At 37.8% G+C, this 23,595-nt stretch overlaps 1 pseudogene; it reads right to left on the reverse strand.

Moving 5' to 3' along the window:
* Nucleotides 1-205: 205 nt before the first annotated feature.
* LOC143404404 (guanylate-binding protein 3-like) lies at nt 206-22,788 on the reverse strand (annotated as a pseudogene).
* Between the last annotated feature and the right edge of the window lie 807 nt (nt 22,789-23,595).

Consider the following 23,595-nt stretch of genomic DNA (forward strand, 5'->3'; position numbering starts at 1 on the left):
TGTCAAATGCCAGAGGACTCTTCCCAGTGGCCTCCCATGGTCTTCCTGCACATTCCAATGCAACCCCAGAATGTAATTTGCTGTTGTTTTTAGTTGAGGGACAAGTTCATGGGTGGGGGTCTGCAGCAAACTCACCTGGCTCTGCACTTTCTCAGTTGCCTTTATTCACTGCTTGTGTTTCCTCCTCAGCTGGCTCCTCAGAAAACTAACCCTTCTTCTTAGGAGCTGAAAAGCAAACAGGGTATTACAGTCAGTCAAAAAGCAGGTGAAAATAAATAGCACTTAAACCCAAACTACAAGCATTACTTCCTGCATTGAGCTTTGAGGTTTCACACTTTTTCTGAAGAAGCAGGAAATGGAGTCTGTGCACGGGGTTGTGGGGAAGTTTGCAACCTCAAGGACCAGAATCTGAAGTTGCTCTGTTATTTCTCACAGATCAGCACAACTTTCCCTGCCAAAGTGGCTACCATTAAATCAGATGTTGGCACAATACCACATCAGTGATGGGGTCACTGCACTCCCCAGGGTACCACCCCACTCCTGGGCATTCAGAGTTTTCTAGGAAATGGGTTCACTGACTTGCACAGAGCCTGATGGGAAAGCCCCTCATCCTTCTGGGGTCAGGAAGATGTACTTCGGGAGAGTCAGTGGGTGGGGCCTGATGTGCACTAAGTGGTCTGCATGTGGACAATGTACACCATCTCCAGGCCACCCTCAGAGGCTCCCCTTTACACACTTGCACCACCAGTCAGGGATTGTGCATTTTAAGTAGGAGAACTTTTAAATTTGTGGCTCGATAACAGATTTCATTGTTGGAAAATGCTCACTCCAAGCCCTCCCCAGTACCACTGAAAAGAGAAATAAGTTGTTTTGGAACGACAGATTTTTTTTTTTTTTTTTCATTTCTTGAGGCCAAAGATCTCACAAAATCAAAATTGACAGACTCTGATACAGAGGTGGACAAAGAGAATTTGTTCATAGCTCCTATGTCACAGCAGAAAGCAGGATCCACCCAAGACCTCAGCATCTACGTGTCTGTCCCTGGTGCTTGGCAAGGACTAACACCAGAGCAGAATCAGGGAATTTTATCCAGTGCTGCTGGATCCCTAAGCCTCTGGGATCTGGACAGCTGCCCAAATCAACAGTGCTCACCTCCTGCCTCCCTCCCTCTACTACTTATCTGTGGTGAAGCAGTGACCTCCCAGATGCAGCAGCAGAGGGCAGCACTTCCACAGCTAGCACCAGGGTGTGTCCCTGCAACAGCACGTGGCTCCCATGTCTGCCAGCTGGACCCCACACTCTCCTCTTTTTTCCTGTTTCCAGTAGGCTTTGAGGGAAAGAGAAACTGCACTGGTGGCCTGACATGAGCCTGCTCTGATTAGGGAGTGAAGGTGACTCCTCCAGGCCAGTCTATTTTCCCCTTTTTCTCTTTTTTAGTGTTCCCATTTCCACAAAACACTCATCTGCTGTGAGCTGCTATTCTGCTCCTGTAGCCTAAGCTGTCATCATCACAATGGGGAGAATTTGTAGATGAAGCTATAATTTCTAGGGCAGCCAGCTGTTGAAGGAGAGCCTGGAAATCTTAAGGAATGAGACTTCTTTTCTTCCAAAGGTAACAAGCTGCTCTCAGTTCAGTCCTCATGCCCCTTCACCAGGTAATTAGTGTTAGTGTGATATACACAATATTGAATGTCATTAGAATGAGAATGTTGTTATTGGGTGCTCTGTTCAAGTACTATGTGTTCTCAATGATCCCATTATCCTTACCTCAATCTTATTTGATAGGTAATCTGATGGCAAATCAAGCCTGGTTAGCCCTCTGAGCCTGACCTTAGTCTTCTAATATTTTAGTCACCATCCAAAATAAGGCCAGAGAAACAAGGGTGAGTACCTTGGCCTTCAAGATGTTATACACATCTGACATAAGCAAGGCTCCACCCAAATTAATCAGTTAATAGAATTCCTGATGAGCCACAACAGGCAATGATTAGTTATTAGCTGCATTCACATATCATTAACCCATTGCTGAGCAGGTCAAATTCTTCACAGAAATGATTTGAATATTCAGCTTTTTCCTTGACCTCATAAAATAATATATTTTGCCACTGGAATAATGAATTTGATCATATGAGACTTAGTTTGCCAACAAATTGTGCAAGGGACAGCATTTCTAAGACATTTTGTATTCATATCAGCCCATTATGTTATGTTCAACTTGCACTCCAGAGGGGGAATATAAACTCACTTTAAGATTGTTCTTTTAAATTGAGGACAAATGAAAAGGACACAAGTTTCCACTTGAACCTAACCCAGAACCTGAAGCTTGCCTTCTGTAGCCATTGAGTTAAAGACCAGGTAGGAGGTAAGAGTTCTTATAATGTATTCACTTATATTGTGTGTCATCATGCAATACTATTGTAGTAAAATCTGACTAAGAAAGTTTCCTGTCTCTCTTCCAAAGAGTTGCAGCTTCCCCCAACAATTCAGTCTGGGCAGATGACTAGATTCTCATTCCTGCTTTTCTTTGCCTTGGCAATTTCTGGAATGTTGTAAATGTTCATAAAAAACAACTGAAGGAGGATGGAGCAATCCCTTATTGATTACCAACAAGTATGGTTGTGTCTGTTGACAAGGGAGAAATCCCTACTTGATGGCAATCCAAAGGAAAACTAGAAAACTTCTGAATGCCAATATTGGGGAGTGTATTGACAAATGAAATCTGTTTGTTGTATCTATAATAATGCTTTTCTATGCTAAGACCTTGATTTGTTGATCACACATTGTATACATGTACCTAAAGACCTCAGTGTACACCAAAAATATGTACAATTAAAATAATAATTAACAAAATACATTATAGATATCAATATAAATTACATGTATCAAAATGAATTTTTAATTAATTATCATTTGGGGTATGTTTGGGTATACAAATCACATAATTTCTGTTACTTTTCTTCCTTTATTTCTTTTGTTTTTGGAGATACAGTGTTGAATATGACCCAACGTATACCTTCCCCATATTTCAGTATGTATTACAAATAGATTTAACTTCTTTTGTGAAGAATAGAAAAATCACAGGAAATTACTGTATGAAGATAGTTTTTTGTGTCTTTTGTTTGTATCTTTTTCTTTTTTGCAGTTTTACATGTGAGACCAAAGGTAAGAGACAGACTGGTATTGGGTCTCTGCTTGATAAAATCAGTGAAGACATAAAGCTCTTCTTGAAATGTTTCTCACACTAGACTTTCAGTCACTGACTCAGTGAACCTGAGTAGGACACCAAAATCAAAAGTCACATCAATCCTTGTTTTTCAAGATTTGTTAGAGCAGACAGGCCAGCACCAGTGGGTTGCAGAAGGTGCATGAGGGAAGGGAGATGGAAAGGACACGTTTGCCAGTACTCAGGCTTCAGCAATTCCATGTAGATTTTCTTCCCTAGATCCTCCCAAGTCAGACATATGAACATTTTTTCTGTACCTTTTGCCATTGACTTAAAGACCCTTGGCATATAAGATAACTACAGACAATAATATTTCAAGTGCTTATTACTTAAAGCCATTGTTTGGGTAACACAATAGTTAGAAAAGATGTTTCCATGATTTTCAATTTTTTTCTTTTTTTCTGTTCAGTAATAATTTGATAAGTAATGATATTTTTAAATAAAATAATTAGAGAAAACAAGTGAGCCAAGATGATGAAAAGTTTCTCACTTTAAAATTTTACATGTCTGTTGACTTAGAAAACTTTCCACAGAATAGCTCCGTACATTCAGTGTTTTTTTCTCCTTCAGTGCATACATACTTATGTCTGTTCCTATATGGTAGGACATATATATAACCTGATATGACCTCCTGCCTGCATCCCTGAGGAAGAGGTTGTGAGCAAGGAAGATTGAATAATTAGACAAAGTAGCTCTTGGAGGTTACATATAATCTGAGGACAGATAGAGCTGGTTGTGTAAGTGGGAAGGGGAGAGTAGAAATTATTCTTGGCAGAGTTTACAGAATATCAAGGTCTAGTTGCAAATGTGGGTTTAAACATTAATTTCTCAGCGGGTTGTGTCCCTGTACCTCTGATCCCATTAAAAGTTCATCCTTTATTTATTTCGCATCAGTGATGGTGACAGACACTACCTGTGAGTATAGTCCTCAAGTCTGGGTCATTCCTCTTCCATGAGTAACAGACTCAGTGAGAATAACCGGAAAGAACATCTTCTCTGTTGGTTCCAAGATCCGACTCATGAAGTTTAAAAAGAGATACTTTAGTCTCCCCCTGTGGTCTGTGATATCTGATTTGTGGTAGTGAAATACTTCAATAGATTATTATTAACCTTTACTACAAAAAGTGCTCCTCATATATGTTTTCAAAATTTGTCGGAGATGATCAATTGCAGATTATGAAGTTTTTAAATGTTGACTTTAGTAACAGATCAATAAGACTATTTGATAAAAGTTACTCATTTACATTTTTCCTACTTATTATTATTATTCTAAAACATTCAGACCAGCATTAGTGCAGAGAGAGAGAGAGAGAGAGAGAGAGAGAGAGAGAGCGAGCGCAAGCGAGAACACCCAATAGCTCTCTAAGGGTTAGGCCCAGAATAGCCTGGATTCCAGTTATTAAAAGAACTTTTCTCATATTTTATAGAAGTTTGGCAGAATGTACATTCTTTCTTCCATCCCATTGTTCTTTCTCTGTGTTCTCTTCATCTTGTCCTCTGTACTCCAGCTCCTGCTTCTCTAGATACTTACAGAAACAGTTTAATCACAAATTTTAGTTATAGTAAAGATTATTGCAGTCATTATTTTGCTAGTTTCCATTGCACATCATTTCCAAACTAATAGAATCAGTATAAAGAGGTAAAATAATTATGAATTCACAAATTATTATCCCTCACTGAAAGCTATTTCTGTTTTAGAAAGTGTTGTAATTTTGAGTTAAAGTACACATTGGACAACTTAATGTTTTAAATTATATCATAAGTTGAATAAATGGGCCTATTGAGTGGCCACTTGATACCTTATTATACATCTGACAGATATGTTTTCATGTGCACATATAAAACTCACTGAAACTAATAATAGCAGGAATATATATATAAGAGCTCCAAAGTGAAAGCATTGTAAGTATTCATCTACCATTGCAGGGAAACAAATCATTGTATATTTGTTAAATGGAAAGATTTGTAGTAATGAAAATTTCCAATCTCTAGTTCCACCAAACAAAAGGTATAAACAGCACAATCAAAATGTTGAGCAGAATAAATGAATTCTAGATAGGGCAGAGGGGTGGGAGGGTAAAGGAGGGGGCAGGGGATTATCAAGGATGGTGGAATGTGATAGACATCATTATCCAAAGTACATGTATGAAGACACATATTGGTGTCAACATACTTTATATACAACCACAGATATGAAAAATTGTGCTGTATATGTGTAATAAGAATTGTGATGCATTCCACTGTCATTTATTTTTTTAAAAAATCAATAAAAAATGTTGAGCAGACTAACTAGACACAGTAGAACAGAGACTGTGTGAGTCTACTCATGTAAATATATGAACTGACAAATCTAATGTTTGTTTTGAAGTCAGAACCATTGCTTGTCCTATGTCTCAGTCATCTCATGGTATTTGGAGTCATTTTTGAATCATTGGATGATTTAACGCCCAAACTCAAAATAAGATTCTTTCATAGGCTATCACAAAGAAGGGTTGCCAATTTGTTCTCACCTTCTTTAACTTTTTTAACCTGTCAGTTTCCTGTTTTTGTAAATGATAAACAACAAAGTTATTCCCAGACTTTCCCTGAAATAAATTCTAGGGTCCATTTTAGGACACAAATTGAAATTTTAATTTCTCCTTATAAGTAAGATTGAAAGTGCAACTAGGGCCAAGCTACTTTGAAAAGGGTGTAATACTAGGAAATCAGCTGCATTTCCTTCAGACCAATAAAATTTATGTTTCTCCCAAGCAAACCAAAAATAGTTTCAGGGAAAATTAAATCTTTTTGTGATATTTATATGTAAAGGAACTGAATTTTTCACCTATCCATTAAAATTGTTTCCAGATAAAGTAAATTTATTGTCTAAAGATAAATTTGGAAATATTGGTTAAGAACAACTTACTTTTAGGTCCATTTAGTGTGCTTTCATCTGGAAAAATTACTTATAAATTCATTATAATAAAACCTCAGAAGAACATATACGCTTAAGTTTACAGAATTGTAAGGTAAATGAAGGAGTCAGTGAGTTTTTTTGGTTTTTTGTTTTTATTTTTTTACTGAGTTTTACTGAGTTTTTCTGTATTGTGAGTTTATTTTCAATTAAGTATTTTTTTAATAATAGAAATATGCATAGAAAAGAAGAATTTTCCACTTAAAAAGGAAAAGATTTATTTGAAGACACAATTTCTGGGTAACTTCTGAAACATTAGGTATGACTCTTCAAATGATCATTAACTTGTTAGACCAGTTGTTATTTGATTAATATGAACTAACTATGTACAAGACTAACATGTAAGAGTTCATTTAAGCACAGATCAGTTATTTGCATAACCATGTACATTATGGTGTTTAGATAAACAAGTTTGCTTGGAATGAAGGGTTGTACTGGGCCTCATACTGGGAGAGAAACCTGGGTTATGGCAGGCACTGGAGCTAGAAAAGGCGCTTTATCCTGCTCACAAATTAGAGAGACAAAAGTTGATGACAATAGCAGGTTGGAACTTATGTGGGATGTTATTTATTCATGCAATTTACTTCAGCTAATTACAATAAACAGCATGCTGTGTGTTTGGATGTTGATCCCAGTTTATAATTAGGGGTGATTAACAAGCATGTGAATTTCCCTAATCTGGATGAATCACCTGGACAGGTGGTGATTTCAGAGATTCGTCTGTGAATCAATAAACAAGCATTTGTTAACTGATACAAGGGTTGGTATACATGATAAAGTCTGTGGGGTCTAGAGTGTGGGATGGGCCAGGAGAAGGAACAGGACCTGATACCCTTCTATGAAGAAGGCATGAGGAATGGCAGGCCTGGAAGCTCAGGCCAACTGTGCCCTGCTCCGGTGAGAACCTGCTGTGTTGTTTCTCCCAACTTTGAGAGGATTCTGCCCCATCTCATTTCAAGGCCAGAGTCCACCATACAAATTGGCCATTGCTGTCCCCACTTTTTCACAGAGCAGGACCTCCCAAAGCTGCAGATTGGTTCTTCAGAAGAACTTTTTGTAAAGTTTTTATCATTACAATGATGTTACATGTAATAGACAGAGGGAATGTTCTAGGACTATTTTTTCGATGGGGTAGCCATGATGCTAGTGACTGCATACAACATTCTCAGAAATGGCTTCAGGAGCCAAGACAGCCTATGTGATTTTTACTTAGTTTAATGGTAACAGTTTTACCCAAATATTTAAACTTTAAAGAGATTTTTTTGAGTATGTAGTCTCTTGGTCTCTGCTCACCTTTGATCTCCTTTTCCTTTTCTGTAAGAGTCTTATCTGTCTGTGAAGTTGCATCAGTCACAGACAGCAAATATTTGTGCAGAATTTCTTCAGCCGTAAGAGTTCAGAGAACAGTGGAAGTGCTGAGTTTGTTCTTGTCCTTTTTCCCATGGCCTTTACCACCAGGTACTATTCCACTCTGATGAAGTAGGGCTGGTGGTCAGGACTCCCTGTCTCAGAGGCAGGCACATGCATCAGGATCGGCAGTCATGAGATCTTCTAGCAAGAGAGCTTTTAGGTGGTGTGTAGAGATCCTGGGAAAGAGAGAATCTCTGAACTTATAGATGGAAGGATCTAATTTTGTAGCTGTTGGTGCTGTGGTTCCAGAGGGTATGAGTGGTTTGAAGACTGAAGCCATCGTGGAGAAAGCAATCCACAGGAAAAGTAAGGATGGAAGGGGATCAAGGTCTGGGTAACACTTGACAGAAGGATTCAATGGTTGCAATCCTTGGATCCAGTTCTCCTTAAACCTAATTTGAAAAGCATATTCTGGGGAATAGATGTTTAAGGCCTTATTGAAAGGTCATAATGAAAACCAAAAATTCAAGATGTCTTGTTCTCTCTAGGTCCTTGGTCTTAGGAGCAGTCTTTTGTAGTTGAGTAGACTTTTGCTCTTTCTAGTAGTACTAAATCCACTTTCATCCTGTCCTAGGAATTTCCCAAACACATATTATTTCATTTTCAGTTTTGCCAATTATACTTGTATTTGTTTGAATGTAAAAAATCCATACAAAGGGTTAAAGGCATGGAAGAATATATGATGTAAAGTTAGTTGTGCTCTCTTCTTTCACCTCAACTATACAGGTGCCTTCCTATTGTGACTATACACTAGTGTTTTGTATTTTCCACAGGTAGGTTATAACATATATGCATATTCAATATTTTATAAATTAAGTATTCACACTTTCTACATTTTTCTTTCATTAATGCTAAAACTTGGAGATGTTCCCCTACACATACAACTCCCCAACTTTTTACAAAGATTATAGAGTATTATTCTAAAAATATGTCCTATGATTTACCTTATCAGTACCTGACACAGGGACTTTCAATTGCTTCCAGTCTTTTGTAATTATCATGACACTGAAATAAGTAAACCACTACAAAAATCATTTTCATTTGGGTGAAAAGACACATCAGTGAATTTCCTGTACATGGAATTGCTAGATCAGAGATATGTATATTTTAATTTTTGATGTATATTATTAAAATTGTTCTTCACTATCCATTAAGAAGGCAAAATTATGTCCTTCACAGTTTCATTTTGCACATTAGTTTTAGTAAAAAGGAAATTTTTTTCATGTTTCTTTCTATTTAAACAATGTGGTTGTTGGTCATTTTCCACAAGAGCTCATCACGACTTAAAAAACCTTTATGACTAGATATGAATTGCAAATATTTTCTTCACATGGCTATTTAGCTTTTTTTCTTAAGCCTTTTCTAGAAATCATTTCATATTCTCTTAGTTGTTTCTTATTTCTTCAATTCAATAAAAATCATGGGATAAACTCATATCTTTGATAACTACTTTTTATTTTTAAATTTTTCTTGAATGAAGCTGATATGACACAATCTCCTTTAAAAGGAGCTATAGTAAAATACTATTAAAATAAAAGACGCCTCATTTTATAATTTCCTATGTTGAATCCTCTGGCTACTCTTAATGGCACTAATAATTTTCATCCCTACCTGTGTGCTCACGCACACAAACAGTTAAGTTTTGCTGTGCTTAGCAAAACAAAGGGGTTCTGTGAGAATTATGAACTACTCTTTGAGCTGTGTCCTTGTTGCAGCCTTAAGGAGATGGGAGAAAAGAATGTTCTACCAAGTTTAAAACCTATATAGATATAGATATGTGATTGCCCGGAAATTAACTAACTACAACTCAGATAATAAGAAATATGGAGCACTGTGACCATGAACAAAGTTACTCTGAGAATGTCTATCCATGCTTGATAAGATCAAGCTGCCGGAAAGATGTGTTTCATTTTTGCTGTATAAAAGAAATATGATATATCAAGAACTATGTAATGTTTTCAACAACCTACAATAAAAATTAATTTAAATAAATAAATAAATAAATAAATAAATAAAAGAAGCAGGGAAGAAATAAAGGTGCTGCCTATTCTCTACTGGATGTGTGTGTGTGCGTGTGTCTTTCTCTATGCATCTCTGCTGTGTCTTTCTTTATGCATCTCTTCTGTACCAGGAATTACAGATTGTCAGTGGGTTCTGACACCTACCCCAACTAGTTTTACCAGTCCCAGGGACTATTACAAGGAAAACAGTGGGAACTATATCAAGAATCTGTGAAAATATCGAGGGTGTCATCTTTTTACATGTTTCAATCTCTTCTCTTAGATTTATCTCTTTAGTAATGCCTCAGACTTCTCTCTAAATCCCTCAGTAAGCAGTTTTTCTTGGACCTATAAAAGAGGAAGAGTCCACTTTTGAGAATCCCTGCTTATTAACTGCCAGAGTTCTGGATTTAAGAAGTTCAGCAGTTAAGCACGTGTGTCTATTTCTCTAATCCTTAGAAAATCCTTTGGTATTTCCAGACCTTTGACCTGAAGAGGGGGAGTTCCCAGGGCACACTTGTGAGATTTCCTCACTCTCACTGGAGGTGGAGAGGAATTTTATTCCAGCACAAAGGATGCTGTATGGGGGTGAATGAGGTTGAATTCTGATTGATTCTCAGATCCACCAAGGTGGCATGGCTGTGACCCTCTAACAAGTCATGGGAAATGCTGCCCTTGTACAGAACACTGGTCATCAAGCTCCTGATTGTGATACAGGTTTGTTTTATTCTACTTGTAAAGATTTACCAGGAAGACAAGGAAGCAAGTGGAGCGATTTCTGATCTTTTACTGTCCTAATTTTATATGAGGCCAAATCTGATGCATACAGACCAGAAGGATCTGTTTCAGGTCTCTTGGATGGTTGTGCCAGAATCCTCCTCAATTGGGGCACATAATCTCAACAAAAAGTAATCCACCACCCTGGGGGTTATTATCTGTACTCTCCAAAGTCTATTATCTGTACCCTCCAAATATACAAAGTGCTGGAGACTCTTAGATTTATAGGCTTCATTAGGATCCAGGTGCCCTTGAGGTTTCTGTGTCGGTGAAACATTTACCTTCTGAGTGTCCCTTTGGAATGCTGTCTGTATCTAACATCTTGTCCCATCCCATCCTGAGGAAACAGGCAGTGTCTGTCACGTCCTGCCAGGCCCTGTGGAGACTCACCTTCAGCGTGTGCTCCGGCACCCTTTCCTGCTCTCTCAGAATGTTCTCCCTTTCTCTCTCCATCTTCTCCTTAAGCTGTTCCATATTTTTCTGGAAGCTTCTCTCTTGGGCCTCCATCCTTTCCTGCTGCTCCTTCTCTGTTGTCTTAGCAGCTCCTGTTCCTTCTCAGCTGCCTCCTTCTTGGCCTGCACAAAGATTTTAGAAGGGAGAAGAAACAATAGGCTTGCATTCTAGCCTCCTAGGTTAGCACACCAAGGCGATTTCAGAACAGGCAAGAAGGAAATCTCTCAATTTGCCCAATAGCCACAAAAGCAAGACTATGTTTGCAAATGTGATGGAAAACAATTTGCTGGACTCCCCTCTTGCTCTCAGATTTAGCAGAGCCTGTGCTCAATAGCAGGAAGAAGCTTCTGGTTTCAGGAAGATTTTCCTGTCCAGTCAGTCAAGGTCTGTGCAGGAACCTTCCCTTCCTCTGAAAGCTATGATCTCCCCTGTACCTCTTATGGCCTTCTGTCCATCAGTGAGGGCTTTATCTGAATGCAGAATGGATTTTTCTATGGCAGACAGAGAGTGTAAGAAGCTCTGGAGGACCTCCTTTGCCTGGGGAACCAAAAAGGAACAAAAACACTTTAGGTATCAAAGATCTGGTCTTCAGATGAGGATGGTATTATTCCATAAAACCATAAAACTGACTTTAAAATTTGCATCCTTCTTAGTTATGATCACATAGAGATTTCTTTCCTTCCGTGTAACAACAGAAGTTCATGCTCTTTGCTGAGACATGAAAATCTTGTATAGCAGCCTCCATCCTAGCTTTGCAGCCTCCTCTCTCATGAATGCTCCCCACCTGCCACCTCAGGTTGCAACCCTGGTCAGATGAAGGAGCAGGTCTAGAAATATATCCTGTTCTTTGTTTGTGGTATGTGCACATCCTTTTTCTCTATCTCATCTAGGGTTTCTTAACTAGGATCACATCTACAGTTTCCTTGACTGGTATCTCCCAACCTATACCATGAAACTTTTCTAGGCTGACTTCTGAGTTTCTTTTCATCTTTGTTGAGATTAACAAATAAAAATTGTACACATTGCAGGTGTACAACATGATGTTTAATATATGTCTGCATTGATATATGGTTCTACAATCAAGCCAATTTTCATATTGATTACATCACAGTTACATTCTTCTATATTCATGAGAATGACGAGGTCTACTCTTAGTAACATTCAGGTACACAACAGATTATTCTGTCTACAGTCACATTTGTACATCAGGTGGGCAGGGCTTACTCATCTATAGATGTATGTTATGGTGCCACTGAATGTGAACTGTAGAGCATTTGTCTTTCTGTGTCTGGCTCATTTCCTTTAATGCAATATTCTCAGGGTAATCCATGTTGTTATCATTGTTAGGGCTTTTTTTTTTTAAAGACTGAATAATATCCTGTCACATATATGACATATATAAGTGTATTATTTAGTAATCACAACTGCATGGTACTGGCATAAAAATCAACACAAACCACCAGTAGAACAGAATAAAGAGGTAGGAAAGAATGGAATTGTACCACTGTCTTATACCTTATATAAAAACAAACTAATATGAATGAAAGATTTAACATGAGACCTACAACTGTAAAATGCCTAGAAAAAAAATTAGGTGAAATACCCACTGACATTTGCCTTCTCAATGATTTTGTGCATTTAAACCAAAAGGCACAGACAACAAAAGCAAAAATAAATAAGGGCCTATGCATCAATCTAAAGTTTCTTTACAGCCCAGAAACTACCAACAAAATGAAAGGCACAATGTAAGGAATGGGAGAAAATATTTGCAAACTATTCATATGATAAGAGGTTAATTACAAAGTATTTTAGATATTCCTACAACACAACAGATTTTTAAAATACATGACTTCATTAAAAAGTGGGGAAAGAATCTGAATAGACATTTTTCAAAAGAAGAAATTCAAATGTCAAACAGATAGTTGAAAAAGTGCTCAATATCACTAATACCAGTGAGACACAAGTAAAAACCACAATGAGATCACAGCATACCTGTGAGGGTGGTTATTATTAATAAGCCAAAGGAGAACAGAAGTTACTGAGGATGTGGAGAAAAGGGAGCCTTGTAGAACAGCTGGGGGGGATGTGAAGTGGTGCAGCCATCATGGAAAACAGCTGGAGGATTTCAAAAGAAGAAAAGAATTCTGAGTTTCTAAAGGCTGCCCTATCAGCTCTGTCACTGGCTAGCTGTATGATCTTCAGTCACTTATTAGATCCTCATGCTCCACATTTCTTTACTGCATAAATGTGGAAGACAGTAGCACCTAGTTTCCATGACCAATTTAATACCAGAATTAAATTGGTATTGCAAGAAAATGACCTGAAACTGTACCTGGTATAGAAAGTGAATGTTCAATGTCTGTTAACAACTGGTCATCATCATCCTCAATGTTACTATCAGCACACACCCAGTTACCATTAAAATTTAGTGTTAATACACCATATCCTATTGAATATTACTTTACCCACTTGAAGTATGATACATTTTATGAGAACAAAGTTATTCCCTTCCTACTGTATCTTCTTACTTGGCCTAAAAAAAAAAAATATCATTCTGAGTAAATAAAAGAAATGGTTGGTTTCACCAGAATTCCTTGTTCTAAATGCTCTCTGGGAAGAACTATTTTCAGTTTATTGAAGGGTGTCTAATGAATAGTGAATACAAAATGATATAAATGTCAACATATTGCCATTCTTTGCCTTAGTTTCACAAATGGTACTATGAGCTTAGAGTTTGTGAGGGAACAACACAGACCCTCTGACCACACTCTGTTGGCCGTCCCCCCAAATGCCCTTATTCCTTTCTTACCTTTACTCCTTTTTTGGGCACTTGCCTGTAGTGCTGTTCGATTGCCTTCTTTGCTCCTGAATAGAAACTGTGGCCTCCAGGAACAGAGAACTCTTCTCTTGAAGTACTTAGCATTAGGGGCTCTAAATGCCACATCAGTCAATCCTGGCAGTATTCAGAAGATTCCTCCTCATTCTGCAGCAAGAGAGCTTCCTTCTTTCTCTCTATGATGTCCTGGAAGGGAAATGTAGGGGAATAAAGTGATCCAACTGAGATACCCTTGGAAGAAGTCATCTGTCAGCCTCAGAGTGGTCTGGGACATGGAAAGGAGTTAGGAGACATGCTTCAGTCCCAGGTCTGGTCAATTCTCTGTGCAACGGAAAATTATCTTAACTTCCTTAGGGCCAACTCTGATCTCTGTAAAATGATGGAGTTGGAAGATATAAACTTGTTGGCTTATTCAGCTATAATATTAATGAAGACACAAACAGTAAAATAACTAATAAAAAATAAATTTGGACTAGAAGTAAATTTTTCAGGGAATATGGATTGCTGTGGTTGAAATTATGTACATGGCACATAATTCTCCAAGGAATGAGTTGAGTGTATTCTGAACAGAATTTTGAACCCTTCATAAATTATTTCAGTGAGGGTTTAAACGTGTGAGGATTCAGGAAAGAATTTTTTGATTGTTTATACTTGTAAATTACAATCCACTAGATTTTCTAAGAGATTTTTGTTGGTGTTCTGTCAGTTCCAGATGGACTAAACGTCAAACTTCCAGTGAAGGTGCCTTTTGTCACAGAATTAGGCAGTCTCTGAGAGTTTCCTCCCTTGGTGTCCACACCCTTCTTTGTCCCTGGGCCTCTGAATATGATGGATATGAATTCTGTGATTCTAATGTGTTACACAGCACAGGTTGACTTTTTTAAAAATATGGAGAGTACTCCATAGGACATCATCTAATCACACAAACTTTTAAAAGGAGTTTTCTCCTACTGTGGCATAAGAGGAAATCAGAGAGGCTAGAGATGGTTTTGATGGGTGCTTGCTTGTTTCAAAGTGGAGAGGGCTTCCCCAGAGCACCAAGGTGAAAACTAAGGCAATTTGAGTCCTTATTTTAAGTGGGTGGCCCGCTGAGCAGAGCACTCACACACCCTGTGCAGAGATCTGACTGTGAGCTAACACTTTCATTTTGCTTTAATCTGCTAATTGCTTGATAATTTGTTTTGCAGCAATACAAATTAAGTGCCATCTTTTAGAGAAAGGATGCACAGTATCCTGAAGAGCTCAGTTACCCACAAAAACAAACAAACAAAAAAACAAAACCAGTTCTTTCTATGATGAGAATGATGCAAACTCTGGAATCTAAAGAGTCCAAGTCTCATTCCAGAAGGAGAGGAATCAGGGAGGATAATAAAAAGACAATTACCACCAGCTTCTTCTGGAACTCCTGCTTGTCATCCTTGAAGGAGTGCTCCATGAAGACTGCCATGGCTTCCCTCTCACAGGCTGCTTGCACCTCCAGCAGTTCCTGGAGTGTGTCTGTGGGGAACTGCACCCGCTGGGCCATCTGCTCACTGTAGTGGTCGGCTGCCTTCTGCACAGCTGCTGAGTTCTCACGCTGGGCCAGAGTGGTCACTGTTCTCCAAGCAAAGAATGGTTCCTTTGTTGATGGCATTTACATAGGTTTCCACCAGAGTCCCCAACCCTAAGCGACATGGAGTATATGAAAAATCTTACTCATCTTTTTTACAAGCTTTAAGTATTGGCATTATAAAAAAAAAGAAACACAAAAACTCTACTTCCTCTTCTTCTACTATAGGTTCTGTTCTTCCTTTGTCCTGTCCTCCATGAATCAATCACTATTTAATAACCTTGTTTTTCTTATATATTCCTTCTTTTAGAGTTCCCACATTCACCCCATTACACAATTACTGATTGCAACCAAGAACTGTTTAGTGTTTTCTAGAAAAATACTTCTCTATTTAAAATAAAAAAAATATTAAAGGAAGTAAATGACATAATTTGTGAGTCTTGATCTAAAATTAAAATGCAAGTTTTCTTATAATAAATATCATCAGAAATTTACAGAAAGCAATGTAGAGTTTTGAAACAAGCATAGTCCCATCTGCACATGGGGACTGCAGGATTGCATAGACCACATGCTCCTGAAGCCAGTACTGTTTAGCTTTGTTTCTCAAACACAATGAGCTGGCCTGGGACTCATGACCTGCTAGTTCTGTTCTCGCTACTTTTAATTCATAAAATATATTGTATATTCCCATTGAGAAACATTTAATCCTATGTGACTTTCCCTCAACTTGCAGATTTTCTCTCCTTAGTAGTAGCTTCTGATGGTATCCTTAGTATACTAATTTTGTGAGATGTGTTAAGCTTCAACAAGTCCTCAGATATGAAAACTTTAAGAAAAATGCATTTCTGTGTGTGGCACAAATGCCTGCTTCTCCACATTTCTTACAAAAGCAAACAGAATTACTGACAAACTCACAAAAGAATCACAGTGTTATCATTACATACCGAACCCCCCAGAGACACGCACTGGGACAACAGAAACTCACGATTTCCAGTGACAATGTTCCCCTCTCAGGGTCTTGGTCTTTGCCTTGGTGAAGACATAGAAACAGAAATTTTTTTATTGCACATGAAAATTTCTTTCCAGCTGGTTTTGTGGAACTTTATCAATGTGATAAAGGCTTCTGTCACTCTTAGGCAAGTCGAAGACAAAGCACTTTCGTTTTGGAAAGAAACATCTGATGCACTCTCTAGACCTGTTGGGAATTTTGGATTTTCTCACTCTTTCCTGTAAAAAGAACACTCATTGAGTAGACAAGCCTGTAGGAAAAGGGATTGAGGACTTTTCTAAGAATCTTTGCCTAACTGCAGCTCCCAAGCCACTGATCTTCCTTCATTCAATCATAAAGAAGCAGTGTTAAGTTAACTTGAACATCAATTTTTTTTTCTTTTTTCTTTTTCTTTTTGTCAGAACTGAGAGTCAAGGAAGTACTTTTGGAGAGGAAGGGGAGACAGATACTCATCATGGGTGGAGAAACCTATAAATTGTCTCCTTACCCTTTGCATCATGGCAGATAAATTAATTATTAAAAGATTGAAACGACTGATTAATCACAAAAATTATCAGAAAGACTTTTCTGATATTGCAGTCCCATGTCTTAAATAAGATGTGGGCTCTTCACTAAAGTAATGCTAGAAATAAGGACAAGATGTTGCTGGGAAAAGTAACATGAAGAGGACAGATGATACCCAGAACTGTAGAGAAAATGCTTCAAAATCAAAGCCCCAAATTCACACACCATAATTATGTCTAGAATGTCCTTCCACAGAAAACTCCAAAGTAAAGTGAATTTCAATGTGATGTGTACTTCTTGATGTCATATTTTTTTGGATTTGACTTTGTCTCACAGAGATTCTGTGACATAAATCAGCTGTGCAAAATAAATGTTAATTCAAAGAATTTATAAACAGTACTCATCTACTCTGCTAAATAGTAACATGACACCATGTAAGTTTGTGGGATAAATAAGGTGATGTCATCAAAAGGTAAAATGAAGACTTAGACAATATCACTGGGTTCCCCCGCCCCCATGAACGATTTATTATACAAACATCTTTTCTCTGAAGAATGTTACTATATACTTTGGAATAATGAGTGAAATATCTTTTAAAGTAGGTCCTTACATTTCCTGTGATTCTAGGTTTACTTATTTCTAGATTGATAAACTATTTTCCTCAAAATACAAGGAGCAGTTAGACTTCATAAGTAACAAATATATGAGCCTTAAAAGTGATGGCATTGAGTGTAATCTTCACAATTTTTCATGGTACTGATTGTTCTAAAATTATTGGGTACAACATTGAGCCCTAAATTTCCTTAGTAAATCTAAATCTTAGCCTCTGAAGATTATTATAAAATAAATATGAAAATCATGGACCCCTGTCAATCATCATCACCATTAACAAGAGCCTCAATTCCAGTCTCAAACAAACAGTTATATTGAGCACTGACAGACAGGGCTTAGTTGATCCCACTTCCAAATTGAACCTCCCCACACCAAGGTTACCCTTGGATACCTGAAATCAGCTTCAAGGCGTTCTCCAGGTACTTATCTTCTGTGATGGGGTGTCCACCCAACTTCAGTTCCAGTGTGAAATCTCAAACAGTCCAAACAAAGTCTGGAAAGAAACTTACAAACTCAGAAGAGTCCTCTACTTTATCTCGTGTGGGGTCAGATTTTGCCCTGATTAGTTGCATTAGTTCAGTCACATAGCTGGGATCTTAGCTAAGGAATGAGAAACAATTTCCAGATCACTTAGCAATAAGTTTTATGAACATTCTTTTTTTTTTTCCCCCCAGGGTCTACTCTTACTCAACCAAGACAATCAAGTTATGAGAGAGAAGGAACAGTCTTAGTTGCTATTCTCTTAACCTCCCTCAATAAGACATGACTGATTGGTTCTTGGAAGGATACTGTAGCTTCAGGGCATGATGGTCAATAGTGCCCATGCTATTGTAGACAAAGGTGCTGCTAAGAAGCACTGCCAGGACAAAGATTCAGGAGTCATTCTTAGGGTCACCCCAGGAAGCACACGAGAAAAGGACTTAGAAATCCACTCATCATTCATTCATTCATTTAAAGTTGTTCTTCTTTCTTTTAGCTGTACTCTTTCTGAATATAGGTGAAATAACAGAATTTTAAGATAATGCTAAATTTAAATCCCATTATTGATATTTATATTTGTCTCTCTCAGAATATTAGTTTGTGTAGCTATGAAGACAAATGAAAGTCATTCTCAATGTGCATAAAATAGTTAATAAAATACCTAAGACATAGTAGGTGTCTCATAATAACTAGGCAATAATTCATGACAAATTTCATCTTCATCATGGCTGTAGTAAGGATGTAATCACATTTCAGTTAAGTTGAACAACACTTTTTTTGACATCTGACAAAATGCCACACCCTGCATTTGGTTTTGTAGATACAAAGTTCTATCTGACAGTCTCTGCTCACAGGAATATCACTTTATAGAGGCGCAGATACACATAACACATACAAACACAGACCAAATGATAGTCTGTGAGGAGAGAAAACCAAAATTATTTTAAAGAAAGAGGGAGGGGCAGGGAGAAAGGAAGGAAGGAAGGAAGGAAGGAAGGAAGGAAGGAAGGAAGGAAGGAAGGAAGGAAGGAAGGAAGGAGAAATAAAAGGAAACAGTGGGGTGGGGAGGTCCATGAATGTGAATAATTGCTCTGAGAATTCAGAACAAGAAGTCATTAGCTGAGTTTTGAAGAGCTGATAGAATATGGAATTGTGGAATTTGCAGGGATTCAGCAAGTGGAAGGACCAGCACCAGCAAGCCTCAGTTGTTAGAGCACAGAGTTCTTTTATTTCACTGAAGCAGTGAGTGTGCAGGACAGAGTGAAAATAGAGACCTAAATTATATTAATGGCAAGACTTAAAAGGCTTTGAAATAGATCCAGATGCTACTCAAATCCCGTTACCAGTTGTATAGTAGTTCTGCTGCCATTGGCTTATGTTCTGTTTTTTGTTGTGGGAATTCTGTGTTTAGGATTGGAGTCTATAAACTTTGTGATGGTGGCATGCTGGTGACTAGGAAGTTCCTGTGCAAAGACACAGAATGCCTGGCTGCTAGGAGATACCTAGCTACTGGGAAACTCCTGTGCAAAAGCACAGGATGCATGGCTGACAAAGCATTGTCCTTCACAATTTTACCCTGTTTCCCAGACCTGGGATGCCCAGCCTCCTCCTTCTGAGGTAATAAGACAACTATGCAGGCATTATCTGGTCTCCATGGTAATGTCCCTAGAGAATAGGGGCCCCCTGTTTATTCTAACCTGGACCTTATCTCAGTTAGCTAGCACTCAGGGTTAAAGAAATACTAATTAGAATATAGTCATGGTAAGAGAGGTATGTGTTCTTTGAGTTAATAAACCCCCAGGCAGGGAGGAGAGGACACTTCTACACTTCTTCACCACTTCACTTCACTCTGCTCCATCCTGTCTGGTCACTTGTACCCTTTGTGTCTGTGTCTGTTCTTTGCGCGCCTCCTCACAGGTATTACTCCACAGGTGATCCTTTACATTTTGTCTTTTGACAGTTGTAATTAGATATAAAGAAATGGTTTTATGCAAACCACAACATATTACAAGTCAATCGTCCATACTTGTGTTCTACTGAGAGGACAACTGAGAACAGCAAAACTGAATTTTTAAATTCAGAATTTCTAAGTCTATGCTTTCCTTTCTTGCCCCGCCCCCTTACCAAATGTGCAGTACTGAAGCCAAAGATCTACTGCTGCCACTTTCATAGATTCGGACTAATATAAATTAGGTGAAAAGACTGATTTCAACCAATTGTGTAAAGATTAAACACCTAAAATTTTGCCATATGCTATAATTTTATTGGATCTAGCTCATGCTTTTAGACAGTGAAAATTTCATGTCCAGAGCTCAGAGACCCGGACTAAAATCTTAATGATGAAGCTGAAATTCTTCTGAAGATTATTTAAATGGATTCCTTCGCCAAAAGCCTATTTTCATGGCCTCTACTTTGAATGTTACCAAACCCACTGACTCCACAGATTAGAGCTTTCTTCAGGAAGTTTTCCCTAACTCTCATGGCTGGATCAGTTTCCCACTTTTTGCATCTTTTCCTTGTAGTGATCTCATTCCATATTTCTTGTCTCTAAAAGGTGATTCTAGGTCTTTATCTTATTGACTGATAGATTTGTAGCACTTAGCACAGAGCCTTGGACTTCAGCTGGTTGGTGTGTACTTATTAAATTAAACTTCACATCTCAGTGTTAAAAATAAGAAGATCTGTCCTGATTTACCAATGTTATTTTTTGCATGTGAGGTGTTCCCCAAAAGCTTATGTGTGAGACAATGCAAAAAGGTTCAGAGGAGAAATGATTGGATTATGAAAGCCTTAACCCAATCAGTGAATCAATGCCCTGAGGGGATTAACTGAGAGGTGACTGAAGGTGGGGAAGGTGTGCCTGGAGGATGTGAATCCCTGAGGGCATACCTTTGAGGTACGTATTTTGTATCTGATGACTGGAGTCTTTTTCTCTTCCTTGATCATCACGTGAGTCATTTCCCTCCACCACATTTTTCCACCATAATTTGCAGCCTTACTTTTATCCCCAAAGGGAGCCAGCTATCTATGAACCAAGTCCTCTGAAATCATGAACCCCCAAATAAACTGTCCTTCCTAAAATTGTTCTTATCAGGTTATTTGACAGTAAAAAACAAATGACTCAAACAACCAAAGTATTTTAGGTAGCTAGAGAAGTTTGAGGAAATGGAATTTAGTAGCTTCATTATTCATAATTGGATTGCAAGTACAAGAATATATCTCAGATGTCGGACTGAGGTGACCAATGGAATGGCACATGAATAAAGAGTACAGCACATTCTCTGCCTCACCTTTTCCACATCTCCCAGGCCCTCAGTGTCCAGGAGGACCAGGGTGTGGTTTGGCTTGCTGGGGTGGGGCACACACCACATCCAGATGCCCTTGGTTTCAGCCTTCACTGTGGAGCCCAGAGGGAGGCCTGTGAGGGAAGAGGAGAAGATAACATGAAGTGAAACTGAGAGGTAAAGCTGCCAGGGGTTACAGGGGTTAAATCTGGAGGAATGTACAGTGTTGAGCAAGGTAGTATTTGCTACTATTTCACAAGGATAAATCAATACAAGTGTTGTCTATCTTTCTCAAAAACACTCTGTGACCCCAATTCGCCTCATTCTTTCAAGTGCTCAAATTCTTTCACGTTACAGAATCAGTGTAAACTCTATCAACCAGTATTTTCCCACATATTTTTATCTGACCAGGAAAAGCTCCAGTGTCCTCTGGCTTCAAGTTGAGTTCAACTAGTTGTTGAACAAGGGAAGTTTTTGTACATGTTCACCAAGATATAAATTTGAGAATATGAGAATATTTATAACTACCTTATTCATTAAAGATAAAACCTGGAAATAATACCACTGCTCATCAACAACAAATGGATAAATAAATTGTGGTATCCTCAGACATAAGCATACTACAGTGTAAATTCATTTGAAAACAAATGAATTACAGATATGTGTGTCAAACAGAGGATGCACATGAAACTCTTCTTGAGCTAAAGAAGAAAGACACACAAGAATACACACACCACAGTCTGTTTTATATAAAAATCAAAAGAAGACCAAACTAAGGTATTCTGTAGTATGTATAATAAACCACAGAATCATTATTTAGAAGCAAGAGTAGAGTGTGCCCTGAAAACCAAAATATTGATGAGCTTTGGTGACAGTGTGAGAGGATGATTTGGCTTTTGAATGTTGGTAAGGTTTTGTTTCCTAATCTGGAGAGTGATTACATAATTATTCACTTTATATTTATTAACTATGTTGTATATTTATGCTTTTTACTCTGTTATAGTTTGCATATTACAAAAGACTAAGTAAAGAAAGCGGCATGCTAAGTTATCAAAGATTTGCTATAAATAGAGAAAAAATGGACTGTTAGCTCAATTTGGACATTGGATATAGAGAGATCTTACTGTGCATCCTTCTGCCCATCCATTTTTTTTAAAGGACAAACTTAACTATATTTGCATGCTACATCAAATGGTCATATATCTTGGACAAAAGGATTCAGATGAGGGAAAGGGAGTGATCGCTAGAGCCCTAGAGAAGGTGAGAGTGGATGGCATCAGGAAGAATATATTTTGATAAGGTTGGAGAGCTCTTTACTAATGGACAAAGAATGAGATAATTTTGGATAGGTGAGAGGTTATAAATATGCTGGTAAGAATTAGAAATTTTCCTTAGTGGAAGGATTGATTAGCCTCTTCCTTTATATGACCCTAGAGAAAGTGAGATCAGCTTGTCCTATTTGTGGTTCCAAGCAACTGCCCTTGCCCCAGGAGCACACTCACCATGATTCTGTCCTGCAAGATGATTCATGAGGTAGGATTTCCCCGTACGATATGTCCCTACAGTGGACACCACCACCACAGGTTGACATATCTTGTCAAGAATCCTCAAGGCTTCTGAATTCACTGTCAGCTGCTCATTCCTGTTTTCCACTAAACAAATGGGGGTCTTCATAGTAGATTCAAATGTCATGGTCATCTGTAACTCTGAAAAGCCACTCAGTGAATCCCAGGATCTTAAAGTCATCTCTGATGGCTATTTGAGGCACATACATGTCAATTCTTTGCTTGTGGAATGTTTACATTAACTTTCTACATTTTGTATGTTTTTAAAAGGAAAAACATTATCTAGCACGTTAAGTCCTAGTATAGATGACTTATGTACATTATCTTGTATTTCCTCTAAGGACTGAAAAAATGTTGCCTGCCAAGAGAACAAAATACAAGGAGTAAAAATCAAGAAGGAATAAGTTGAATTATCACTGTTTGTAGACAATATGATCCTATACTTAAAAGGTCCAAACACTCCATCAAAAGACTGCTAGAGCTAATAAACATTTGGCAAAGTAGCAGGTTAGAAAATCTATACATACAAAAATCAATATATTTCCTATATACAACAATAAATCTGCTGACAAAGAAATCAGGAAAACAATTCTATTCATAATAACCTAAAAAAAGAAGAAAAAGAAAACAAAAACCTACTTTGGAATAAATCTAACCAAGGAGGTGAAAGACCTCTGCAATGAAAACTATAGAACATTGAAGAAAGAAATTGAAGAAGACCTCAGAAGATGAAAAGAACTCCCATGTTCATGAATCAGTGACTTTTAAAATATTAATTATAATAATATAATTTTTATATTAATTATAATAATCATAATTAATTAATTATATTAATATTGTGAAAATGGCCATATTACCCAAAGTAATATATACATTAAATGCAATCCCCATCAAAATACCAAAGACATTCTACACAGAACTAGGGAAAAAAAAGTCCTAA

Source organism: Callospermophilus lateralis, chromosome 7 (assembly GCF_048772815.1).
Source record: "Callospermophilus lateralis isolate mCalLat2 chromosome 7, mCalLat2.hap1, whole genome shotgun sequence".
Classification (NCBI taxonomy): Eukaryota; Metazoa; Chordata; class Mammalia; order Rodentia; family Sciuridae; genus Callospermophilus; species Callospermophilus lateralis.